Source organism: Pteronotus mesoamericanus, unplaced genomic scaffold (assembly GCF_021234165.1).
Source record: "Pteronotus mesoamericanus isolate MK-2021 breed Mesoamerican mustached bat unplaced genomic scaffold, CSHL_Meso_final contig_27, whole genome shotgun sequence".
Lineage (NCBI taxonomy): Eukaryota > Metazoa > Chordata > Mammalia > Chiroptera > Mormoopidae > Pteronotus > Pteronotus mesoamericanus.
The window spans coordinates 4,007,803-4,018,674 of NW_026555115.1; the positions used below are offsets into that span (position 1 = coordinate 4,007,803).

A 10,872-nucleotide genomic window follows, 5' to 3' on the forward strand; every position below is an offset into this window, starting at 1 on the left:
TCATAAGGAGGCAAATTGTCTCCATCTTTGTCCAACCAAAGCTCTTAAATTTGAACTTCATTTTATAGTACAACAATTCCTGGAAGCAAATCAATTCCAGTGGTACTCATAGAATCATAATTTTAAATGATGACAGTAGTAATTTAGCTTATATTAGCAGGAATAGAACTAAGAGACAGAAAGATTAAGAGATATACCAGAGGTAACCCTGTAAGAGCCAAGGTTTGATTTGAGGCTTGGACTTATCAGCTACTGACCTAAGCCTAGTTAATACTTGATAGTATCCAATATATATTATACCATTTATTACTGTTATTTTATTTATTAAAGGTTGTTATTTTTTTAAATTACAGTAGGACACAAATCAATAAATGTAGAAGGAAAGATGGAATTGTAAGGTCAACATCTTGCAACTATTATGGGAACACAGACATCTCCTTAACCATGGGGTAAAGTTAACTCTTTGAATAAAGTGACCATTATTTTATGATGTCCTTGACAAAAAAAAAGGGCATAATCTGTATCTTTCATGAGGAAATATTGGCAAATCCAAATTTGAGAACATTCTACAAAACTTACCTATATTCTTAAAAATACCAGTGTCTTGATAGGTAAAGAGAGACTAGAATTGTTCTACATTGTCAGAAAATATGAATATTTGACATTAAATGTAGTTTTCAAATCCTGGAAAGGATGTTGTAGAATGAAACATATGAAATATATTACTGGGAAAATTGGTAAATTTTGAATATGGATTGTATGTTAAGAATAATGTTGAATTCCTTTTCAGTTTCCTGATTTTGACAATTGTAGTTATGTAGGAAAGCAGACTGTGGTGAATTATGATAAATAGGAGCTGTCTGTGTTTCTTTTTGCAAACTTACTATGTTTAAGATTAAACAAAAATTATCAAAAATATTGAATTGAAATAGAAATATGCTCTTTTGTAACAAGTATAATCTTCCAAAAATGTAGCAAAAATGAAGTTATTAAATTACTCTTCACTGTCCCCTCCATTCTTTTTCTCCTGAGTTAACAATGTAAGCAGAAAAATTACATCAATCTACACATGTACAAGACCTGTCCAGAAAGTATCCAGCCATATACTGTGAAAAATAAAGTTATTGAAGAAGATACATGATACAAGAAACATTGTACCTAGGAAAATGATACATCAGTCCCCTTCAAAGTAGGCATGTTGGGACCTCACACTGTTCTTCCAATAATCACCAACTGCCCTATTGTATTTTTCTGAAATTAATTGATGGTCTGAAATCTCTTACCTTTCAAAGGTGGTACTAATTTTTGGAAAAGCCAGAAGCTGGGGTGCCAAATCAGGGCTATAGGGAGGCTGAGTCACCTGGGTGATTTGCTGTTTTGCCAAAAAACTCTGCACAAGAGACATGATGCATAAACATCATGAAGCTACCAATCACCAGTTGCCCATAGCTGTGGCCTTCTAAATCATCTCAACAATTTCCACAGAGGAATGTTCAAACTTAATGCAAAATGTGTTGCAGATTATTTGCTCCAATTGCTCAGTCATTTTGAATGTTATGGCCACACAGTACATATGCTCATTCAAGAGTATTTACCACCCCTACTGACTAGTAGAGTGAAGTCATCATTGTTTATGTATGCTCATTCCAGTAAACTCACCTTTGCTGCCTTATTACATCAATGTTACACAGAACATTCTCATTATATTAACAATGGTTGGAATTTTTCTGGATAGACCTCATATAATTAGATGTTTGCATGAATACACATTTGTAAGATTTTTGCTTTTTTTCCCCACAAATTATTTATTGTTGTCATATTACTTTTTAACATATCAATAAGTCACAAATGTCTGTCAAGTTTAATACATATAGAAATAACTCATGTGTTTCACTGTTGCTCAATACCTTGTAGTATGGAACGACCCACTGTTTTTTTTTTCTTTTAATTCAATCATTTCTCCTATTTGAAATTCAGGTGGTTAATCATTTTACACTACAAAGAATGTTGCAATAAATATTATTATATATAATAATATGTATAGTACATTATAAAAGTTTAATATATATTTGCATACATATATATCTGATACTTTTTTAATTCAAATAAGTGTTTCCAAATGTAATATGACAGTGAAATTACACATTTTCTACAAATTTTCTATATTACTTCTCATAAAAGTTCACAATTTCCATATAAAATGTATGAGAGTTTGAATTCTTGTACCTTTAAACATTTTATTTGTTTGCTTTATATTTCTCCTATATCCTACTTTATATAATGATTTTATATCTGCTTTTTTATGTATTATCTTGCTTTCATATATTTCGAATGCATTTAAAATATAAAATAATACATACCTATAACAAAAAATAAAATTATATACAATGTAACAAATAGTTAATAGTTGCACTACAGTTTTAGTCTATGCATTTTCAACGTTTATTGATATGACAATGTATTTTATTCAAAGGGCTTATGTATCTAATATTACAAGATCTACAAGCTGCCCTAAAAACCTAAATTTGAGATGGACCAATTATCATATCTTTTCTGATTTTTCTTTTGTATTTTATTCTCCATAATTGACCTTTCCTTTCTCACTAGCCAATCTGTTTAGGGAGACTTCTATAAAGATATAGGGAACATAAAAATGGAGATATAAAACAAGGAAAAAGGATTCATGGACATGGACAACAATGTGGTAATTGCAGGAGAGAGGGAAAATTTTTTAAAAATTAGTAAATTGAATCCAGGATTGTACAAAAAGAATTATACAACATGACCAAGTAGGATTTAATGCAGGTATGCAAGCTGGTTCAACATTTTAACATCAAAAAACAATGAATGCAATCTATTACACCACAGGCTAAATGCTTGTTCATGAGGAACCTAGTGCTAAGCTAAACATTTCATAGACAATCTGCTTCTAAAGCCAAACATATAAACAAACAAACAAAAAGGCTAAAAAGTTATGTGATTATGTTGGTAAATGCAGTTTGACAAAATACAACACCCATTTATGAGAAAAACTCAGTAAATTAAACATACATAACAAAATTTTTCAAGGTGATAAAGAATACATACAAAAAATCACAGATAACATTATACTTAATGGTGAGAATTTTGATTCCTTGTGCATTCCAAATTGTCTCTTTCAGTTTGAAATTCTATGTACATCAAAACATATTTTCCATTAATTAAACACAGATATAATTTTGCTTAGGGAGCTTTTTTAAAATATCAGATTTTTCTGATATTTTCTGATATTTCATAAAAATGGAGATGTTGTATTCTTCTGTTTATGTAGAAGAAACAGAAATGAAGAATACACTAACTGAAATGAAGAATACATTACAGGGAATCACTAGTAGAGTGGATCAAGCAGATGATCAAATCAGCAATTTGGAAGTGAAGGAAGCAGAAAACGTCCAATCAGAACAAAAAGAAAGAAAAAAAATCCAAAAAATGAGCATAGTTTAAAGACATTTAGCAACAACATCAACTGTACCAATATTTACATGATGGGGATGCTGGAAGGAGAAGAGAAAGAGCAAAGAATTAAAAACCCATTTGAAAAATTAATGACAGAAAACTTTCCCAACCTGGTGAAAGAAATAGATATACAAGTCCAAGAAGCACAGACAATCACAAATAAGATAAATCCAAAAAGGCTCACAGCAAAACACATCATAAGTAAATGCCAAAGTTTAAAGACAAAGAAAAAAATCTTAAAAGCAGCAAGTGGAAAGCAGGAAGTTACCTACAAGAGCGAGCCAATGAGACTTTCAGCTGATTTCTCAACAGAAATTTTATAGGCCAGAGGGACTGGCACTAAATATTCAAAGTGATGAAAAACAAGGACCCACAGCCGAGATTACTCTAACCAGCAAAGCTATTATTTAGAATCAAAGGTCAGATAAAAAGCTTTCTAGATAAGAAAAAGCTAAAGAAGCTCATCACTCCCAAGCCAATATTACAAAATGTGTTAAAGGAATGGCTTTAAGAAGTAGGAAAAGATTAAATATGAATAATAAAATGGCAATAAAAATATTTATCAACAATTACTTTAAATACAAATGGTTAAATGCTCCAACCAAAAAATATACGGGAGCTGAAGATAACAAAACAAAACCCTTTCATATGCTGTCTATGAGAGACTCAAAATAAAGATACAGATACTGAAAGTAAAAGGATGGAAAAACGATTTCATGAAAATGGAAACAAACAAAAAAAGCTGTGGTAGTAATACACTAGAAAAAAGAGACTTTAAAACAAAGTCAATAACAAGAGACAAAGAAAGACCCAGAAATTTCACTTTTGGGTATGTATCTGAAAAAACACAAAACACTAAATTGAAAAGACACTTGTACTCATATATTCATTGCAGTATTATTCAAAATAGTCAAGATATGGAAACAACCTAAGTGTCCATCAGAAAATGAATGGATAAAGAAAAAGGGGTATATTGCCTCTTGGCCATTTAGCTAAGATCAAGTGTAGTATCTGTTCTTATCAGTTTGATATCTTACATGTCCTCTATTTGAGAATATTATATTAAGTGGATTTTTGGAGCTGAGAGGTGGAATAGGAGTTTGCTCTACCCACTATGCGCATTGACCTGGTATTGCAGTACTTCCAGAAATGGTGCACCAAAAGAAAAGAAGAAGAAGAAAAAGTAGTATATATGTACAATGGAATATGACTCAGCTATAAAAACCATAAAATCTTGCTATCTGCAACAACATGGATGGATCTAGAGAGTATCATGCTTAGTGAAATAAGTCAGACAAAGACAAATGCCAGATGATTTCACTTATATGTGGAATTTAAGAACAGAATACTATGAAATGGCAATAGAAAACATAAAATAAAGATTAAATTAAAAATAAACTAAAAAGAGAAATGTGGAAAAAATTAAATAAAAACAGAATAAATGAACAAGCAGAACAGAAACAGATTCATACACTCAAAGAACATTTGATGGTTGCCAGGTGGGTGGGGTGTTGAGGGACTGGTGGAAAAGGTGAAGGGATTAAGACATGCAAATTGAAAGTTATGGAATATCATAGAATGTAAAGTGCAGCATAAGGAATATAGTCAATAACATTGTAATAACTATGTGTGATGTCAGGAGGGTACTAGATATCAGGGTGATCACTTAATAAATCATACAAATATCTAGTCAATACATTGTACACATGAAACAAACATAATATTTTATATCCAACAGTAACTGAAAGATAAAAAAATACATAAAAAACTGACAAAATAAAATAAAAAGGGACACCTAGGAGCAGTGTATTATTTTTCGTTTTGATATCATCATGTTTTCAAGTGATTTCCAAAAAATAGAATAGCATTTATAACCATGAAGAAGTCATTAACATTGTAAGAATGACAGAATAATAAGGTGGGGGGAAAAGCTGAATTCTTGATGATTTCATTTTACCATTGAACTAACCAATTTTACAGCTGCTTTATTCCTGGGCTTTGGATAAGCTCATTAATTTATCACATTGTTATGGTCATTTGTAGTTTGGCTGAAACTGAAATCATTTACATTCATCACTATGTTAGGCATCAATGGTAAATATTTGAACCAAATATAATCTGGCTGTTTTGCATCTTGCATTTGGTGCTCTTTCTTGGTACCTTCAGAGATAGATAGGATCTGTACTTCTTAATGTTAATTCCAAATTACAGATTAGTATTTAGCAGTGATTAAAAGTAAAATAGGTTATATAAAAAGGTTTTATATTTCAAACTCTAGTCAGTAGTTTGGTCAGAATATTTATGGATTGTTGAAGATATCTTACTCTACAATTTCATCAAAGAGTTTATTCCCCAAAGAGAGTAATGTAGGAACAGATGTCAGCTCTTGTTTGTGATGAATGATGGCTATGTGAAGTAATGATAGTTTGCATCTGTACACAATTCTTTCAGGACATTATTCAATTTAGAAATAGTCACAGGTAAGCAAATTCTAGATTACAGTTAAAAGTACTTTGTAAATGCCCAATGCTATTAGAATTAAACTGTCCTTTGAAAGAGATTTACTTATAATAGCTTATCATGTGAGCAATTTAAATAAATACGTATACAAATATTGAATCATTATATTGTATTCATGAAACAAATATAATGTTATATGTCAATTAAACCTAAATAAATAAATACCTAGTATGTACTTAACTTGAATTAAATAATAATATTTAGATAATAGACATTATGCACTCCCTGCTTCGGGGACTAGTCTTAGGATTCTAGCTTCAAAAACATGCTTGGGAAGATAAGTTAAAAAAAAAGTTTAGTAGTTTTAATACTGATTTTTAAAAATATATGTAAATTTGTTTACTCCTGAGTGAAATTTAAAAGTGAATTTTTCATGTGAGTATGCTGTTACAAATATTTCCAATCACTGATTAAGAAACCTATCTGTAATTACAAAATGTAAAACATCAGGGTAGATAAAGAGGTTGGCTTTTAAAAAAACATGAAACAGTAAAAACATTAAACAGATATGGTTGAAGTAAAAATTTTAAGGAGATTCCTTCCAGGTAATTAGAATCTTGGAATATTGTCGTTATATAATTTCCTTGACCTCAAAACTCTTCGAAAAATCTGATATTTTAAAAAAGCTCCCTAAGCAAAATTATATCTGTGTTTAATTAATGGAAAATATGTTTTGATGTACATAGAATTTCAAACTGAAAGAGACAATTTGGAATGCACAAGGAATCAAAATTCTCACCATTAAGTATAATGTTATCTGTGATTTTTTGTATGTATTCTTTATCACCTTGAAAAATTTTGTTATGTATGTTTAATTTACTGAGTTTTTCTCATAAATGGGTGTTGTATTTTGTCAAACTGCATTTACCAACATAATCACATAACTTTTTAGCCTTTTTGTTTGTTTGTTTATATGTTTGGCTTTAGAAGCAGATTGTCTATGAAATGTTTAGCTTAGCACTAGGTTCCTCATGAACAAGCATTTAGCCTGTGGTGTAATAGATTGCATTCATTGTTTTTTGATGTTAAAATGTTGAACCAGCTTGCATACCTGCATTAAATCCTACTTGGTCATGTTGTATAATTCTTTTTGTACAATCCTGGATTCAATTTACTAATTTTTAAAAAATTTTCCCTCTCTCCTGCAATTACCACATTGTTGTACATGTCCATGAATCCTTTTTCCTTTATGTTCAATTCTTCTACTCCTTGCCCTTCCCCTCCTTAGCTGTCATCCTGGATCTGTTACTCTGTCTCTACTTTGCTTGTTAGTTCAGTTCTTTAGATTCCACATATGAGTGAAATCATATGGTATTTGTCTTTCTCAGACCGGCTTACTTCATTTAGCATAATGTTCTCCAGGTTCATCCATACTGTCACAAATGGTAACATTTTCTTTTTCTTACAGCTGAGTAGTGTTCCATTGTGTAAATGTCCCATAACTGTTTTAGCCACTCATCTACTGATGGACACTTGGGCTGCTTCCATATCTTCGCTGCAATGAGAATGGGAGTGCTTATGTTCTTTTGAATTTGTATTTTGGATTCCTTTGGATATATTCCCAGATGTGGAATCACATCTTGGGTTCCTTTGGGTTGGTAGGTCAAAAGGCAAATCCATTTTTAATTTTTTGAGGTATCTCCATACTGCTTTCCACAATGGCTGCACCAGTGTACGTTCCCACCAACAGAGCAGAAGGGTTCCCCTTCCTCTATATCCTAACCAGCACTTGTTGTTTGTTGATTTATCGATTATAACCATTTTGACAGGTGAGAGATGGTATCTCTTTGTGGTTTTAATTTGCATTTCTCTGATGGTTAGTGATGTTGAACATCTTTTCATATGTCTATGGACCATCTGTATGTTCTCCTTGGAGAAGTACCTATTCAGATCTTTTGCCCATTTTTTAATTGGGTTGTTTGGTTTTGGGGTTTTTTGGGGGGGAGGGGGATTTTGAGTTTTTTAAATTCTTTATAAATTTTGTATTTAACCCTTTATCAGATATATCAGAGAAAACACACAAGGATAAACTCCAAATGGATTAAAAACTTAAATGTTAGACCCAACACCATAAAAACATAGAAGAAAACATAGCACAATCTCAGACATGGAGTGTAGCAATAATTTATTAGATTTATCTCCCAGGAAAAGAAAAAAAAAAAGAAAAAATAAACAAATGGCACTATACCAAACTAAAAAAATTTGCACAGCAAAGGAAACCATCAACAAATAAAAAGACAATTTGTTACTTTTTAAAAAGGTCTTCACTTTCTTTTATTATGAAAAATCTTAGTTTATAGTTTTCTTTCCTTGTAATATCTTTTTCTGGTTTTGATATATGAGTAATGTTGGCTTCATATAATGACTAAGAAAGTATTCCCTCTGTTTGTGTCTTTTGAAAAGAAATTTTAGATAATAAGTATAATATCTTCCTTAATTGCTTAGAGAGATCTACCAGTGAACACATCTGGTCCTTATGCTTTCTGTTTTGGAAGGTTATTAATTATAGATTTAATTTATTTAATGGAAAAGTCCTGTTCAAATTCTCTAGTTCCTCTTGTGTGAGTTTTGGCAAATTGTGCCTTCCAAGGAATTGCTCTACTTCATTTAGGTTATCAAATGTGTGGGCATGGGGTTGTTCATAGTATTTCTTGATTATATTTTGCATAGGATATACTGTAGTGCTATCCCCTCTTTCATTTCTGATAATAGTAATTTCTGTTCTCTCATTTTTTCTTAGTTAACTGGCTTAGATATTTACCAATTTTACTGATCTTTTTGAAAAATTATTTGCTTTTAGTTTTATTAATTTTCTCAAGATGACGGAGGGGTCAGTGGAGGTCATACTGACTGCCTCCCAGTACCAACCTGGAATTACAACTAAATTGTGGAGAAATCACCTGAAAAAAACAACTGAACAAAAGCGAGAGAGGACCCTTGTACCCTCTGAGATAGAAGAATTGGCTTTAGCGCAATCTATCTGGTAAGGAGCAAGGTACAGACTCAAGAAGGTGGGCACGGCATTCACGGGAGGCAGCACCAGAAGGATATTGAAACGGCCAGTTGTATCCCCCTGAGAAGAGCGGGGTCTAAACCAAAAGTGGGGATCTCCAGCCTATAGCACTAGAGCCCAAAATGTACACAGAAAACATCCAGCTCCAAAAAGCTACAGGGTTTCTCTCTGCCAGAGACTGGTGGCTGGAGACCAAAGAACCATTTAAAAATGCATAAATTTTTATTTGCAGCCACTTATTCTGGTTTCCAGAAAAGCGGGGCAGAGTGGGCTAGAGATGCATGAGGAGAGGCTGAGGGAGGAGACTTTGGGGAGAAAACTGAGTGGCTGGCAGGATGTCGGTGCTGACTCATCCCCCATTGTGGCAGCAGCCATCTTGTTCAGGCAGAGACCGCTCCTACTGAGTGGCAGCAGCATCAGAAAACCCAATAGCCTCTCCCCCAGGTGGGATTCCACCCCACCCTGTGCTGTTGAAGGGAAAGGAGGAATCCCCAGAAAGAGAACTAAATGAAATAGAGGCAAGTAAACTATCAGATATTGAGTTCAAAGTAACTGTTCTAAGGAAACTTAAGAGCTCAGTGAGCTCAGAGAGAATTACAAAAAAACTACAGGGAAACTACAAGGAACTTACTGTAAAACATATCAGCATGAAAAAGGACATAGGAACCATCAATAACAGACAAGAGGAAATGAAGAATATCATTTCTGAACTGAAGAACACAGTAGAAGGAATCAAAAGCAGGCTACATGAAGCAGAGGATTGAATCAGAGAGCTGGAGGACAAGGTAGAAAAAAGCTCCCAGAAGGAGTAAGAAAATGAACAAAGACTCAAAAAGAATGAAGAGGCACTCAGGGAAAAGCAGGACAACCTGAAACATAGTAATGTCCATATAATAGGGATACCAGGATGAGAAGAGGAGGAGCAAGGGATAGAGAACTTTTTGAAAAAGTGATGATGGAAAACTTCCCTAATTGGAGGAGAGAAAAAGTCACACAAGTCTAGGAAGCACAGAGGGTCCCATTCAAGAGGAACCCAATGAAGCCCACTCCCAAGACACACCATCATTAAAATGGCAAATATTAATGACAGAGAATCCTAAAGGCAGCAAGGGAGAAAGAGGTAATAACATATAAGGGAGCCCCAATACGACTAGCATCTGACTTCTCAAAAGAAACCCTGCAAGCCAGAAGCGAATGGCAAGAAATATTCCAAGTTATGAAAAGCAAAGGCCTGCAACCAAGACTGCTCTACCCAGCAAAGTTCTCAATTAAAATGGAAGGTGAAATAAGGAGTTTGCCAGACAAAAGAAGGCTAAAAGAATACACCTCCACCAAACCAGCACTGCCAAATATGCTTAAGGAACTGCTTTAAGAAGATGAAGAAAAAGAGTCTAGGAATGCCCAGTTCCTTTCACAGTTGCTGCTACTTGATATTACCAATATTTTTTTAATACATATTAATCGGATTGTGACAATCATGTGTTATTTTAACTGTTTATTATTTGTTGAAACTAAACCTGTTTTTATATATTTCTTACCTATTTCTATTATTTTTAAAAATCTTTAAATGACTTTTTTGATATTGTTTATCCATTTTTTGATTAAATGTTTGTAGAATTTTTGCCCTAAAAATACAAAACAAAACAAACAAAAAAACCCGAAAACCATTGACTTTTTTTTAGATGTGTTGCAAATACTTTCCTATTCTATTACTTGTCCTTTAACTTTTTAATATGTATATTACTGTAGTCTTAAATTTTTAATATAATCAGATTGTCAATATTTTACTTTATAGCTTTTGGGTTTGAATATTTTACTTCAGGGTAAGAAAATATTATTTTTTA

General features: G+C 32.6%; 1 non-coding gene across 1 annotated transcript; it reads left to right on the top strand.

The window, feature by feature from the left end:
* The first annotated feature begins 4,467 nt into the window (after positions 1–4,467).
* Positions 4,468–4,658, top strand: LOC129071860 (U2 spliceosomal RNA). Its single transcript, XR_008529290.1, has one exon. It is a non-coding gene; the product is annotated as a U2 spliceosomal RNA (small nuclear RNA).
* Positions 4,659–10,872: the final 6,214 nt, after the last annotated feature.